This window comes from Palaemon carinicauda, chromosome 23 (genome assembly GCF_036898095.1).
Source record: "Palaemon carinicauda isolate YSFRI2023 chromosome 23, ASM3689809v2, whole genome shotgun sequence".
Lineage (NCBI taxonomy): Eukaryota > Metazoa > Arthropoda > Malacostraca > Decapoda > Palaemonidae > Palaemon > Palaemon carinicauda.
The window spans coordinates 88,408,181-88,410,680 of record NC_090747.1 but is presented as its reverse complement, the minus strand read 5'-3'; positions in this window follow the sequence as shown (position 1 = coordinate 88,410,680).

Below are 2,500 nucleotides of genomic sequence, written 5' to 3'. Positions count from 1 at the left end.
GGAAAATGGATTTGAAACGATTTGGAAGACCCAGTAAAATTTCTTATTTCTAAATCATAAAATGCCACCACCTGTTACTATCGGTAGTTAAGAGATTGTTCATTCACTATAGGTCTTATGTCTAAAAAATCATCATTAAAAGCAAAGTTACGGATACGGGTCCGGATAATCAAATGGGAATAGATTAAACCTTGGACCATACGTGACCTAAATTTTGTGAAAATAAACTGTTACAGAAAAGGAAAAGACCGTCAAATAAATGAATAAAAAAAAAAAAAAAAAAAAAAAAAAAAAAAAAACATTATACAACAAGATTAACACATAACATATGAATACAGAGCTCTTTATGACATGCTCTCATAAATGCAAAGAACTACTGACTTCTGTGTATTACTCTCCATAAGAGCTCACTATTCTCTGACTTCTTTGTGAAATTATCTAGTCTGTTTTTATCAGCTCTTCGCCTCTTTATAACACAAATGTTCCTAACTGTGTTTATCTAACACCTTTTAATTTTCCATACTCACATGAGAGTTTACTTAAGTATGACCTCAATAAAAGATGCTTTCCTCAACGGATTTTGGAAATTCTTGACCTCTTTATGACATACGATTCTCAAGAGTTTACATCATCTTGGCTTCTTTATGCCATGTTTCATTTACGTATTTTTACCCTTTTTATAACATGATGTTCTTATTAGGAAATATCATGACCTAATTTCCCCTTCCATTTTATGACATGCTAATCTCATTGGCATCTCTAAATAAGACGCATTATCCATCATACTTCAGTGAATGTAAGGCCGTGTATGCTGTCTAGTGGCTCGAATATGCTGCTAAGTTAAAATACAGAAGCTAATGAACTGTTTAAGGAAAGCCGTTCTTTATATAAAAGTACCATCATAACTACTTTAGTGGATATAACACAATTTTATCTTGTACAAACAGTCTACTTTCAGAGGAAAAAAAACGAATGTATACGAAAATATGAAATAAAAATATAAGAGCACTTGGAAAAAAACCAACCGGATGAAATGGAGAGAGAGAGAGAGAGAGAGAGAGAGATGAGAGAGAAGAGAGAGAGAGAAGAGAGAGAGGAGAGAGAGAGAGAGAGAGAGTTCTTCAACTTTTACACCGAGATCCGAATCGAAATATTCAGTTTCTATCCCATTTTTCAAGCATTTTGAAACGCTCGACCTCCGAACGGAGTTTTTACTTCGCTAACTTTTGTATTCTGTACTTTTTTCTCCCCTTTCTTTTTTATATGAAAACCAGTCTAGTGCACTTTCATCTGCGATTTCCAACATTTTTTTTTTTTTTTTTTTTTTACTTTTATTACTTCAGTGCCCTCAACTTTGCATGTGAATAGCGCATATCCGAACCGACTTTTTCGTCACTGTCTTTTTTTTTTATCTCTTTCTTCTCTTGCTGTCCTTATCTTTCCTTTTTATTTCAGAAACGACTTGTAAATTCTTAAAGCAACACAAAACCCCGCGGACATTCAACTTTCCATTCTTCCGTTTTCTTTTCAGGATATCAAGAGACGGAGTAACTTTTCAAGAACTGACGCCAAAGAAACTCTCTCTCTCTCTCTCTCTCTCTCTCTCTCTCTCTCTCTCTCTCTCTCTTCTCTCTCTCTCCTCTCTCCTCTCTCTCTCTCTCTCTCCTGTCATTCGAAGAGACGTCGTTATGAACGTGGAGGGAAAAAATCCATGTCGGAAGTCATTTTCAAAAACTACAAATGGCAATGGCCCAGAGCGGCTTTCCCGGACCGCGTCGCTGCTCTCAGAGCATAATAAAGGTAAAAAAAGAACGGAAGCCAGAAAATGAATCAGAGAGATGGAGGAGATGAGAGAGGAGGGGAATACGAGAGAGAGAGAGAGAGAGACGAGAGAGAGACGAGAGAGAGAGAGAGATCCCCATTTCCTTGACTTGAGTTAATATTTCATCTACTGACTGACATTATTGTGTTTTGTTCTTTATTTCTCGTCTTTGATGCGCTTAGTGATATCATGGGAATATCAAATTCACTTAATTTGCATCAGGGTTTGGCAACATCGAAGTCATTCATACAATAAAAAAATCTGTAATGAAATTGCAATTCAAAAAATATACTCCAGATGAAAAAAAAAAAACACTAGTGAAACAAATCCTTGCATCATGAATTGCATATTCAAAAATCCTTTCCAAAACATTAAGTTTCTCTTATAATAGTTACGAGTAAAATATGCTAATGATTATCCGTGTCGTTGTTTTTTATTTGAAGTACAAAATTCAAGGAATTCAACAACACTTCATGTTCATGGCGACCAAGAACACATAACACCTTTGGAAAATGGCAGCAATTATAATTGTTCATGAAGGAAAAATAATTTCGTAAAAACTCTTTTGGAGCAAACACTATAGTAATACAATAATATATGTTGCCGCCAAAAATTAAGCCACATTTGGAGCAATAACAAAAAGAAAAATGCAACCAAAACAGGAAAAACCGTAATTAT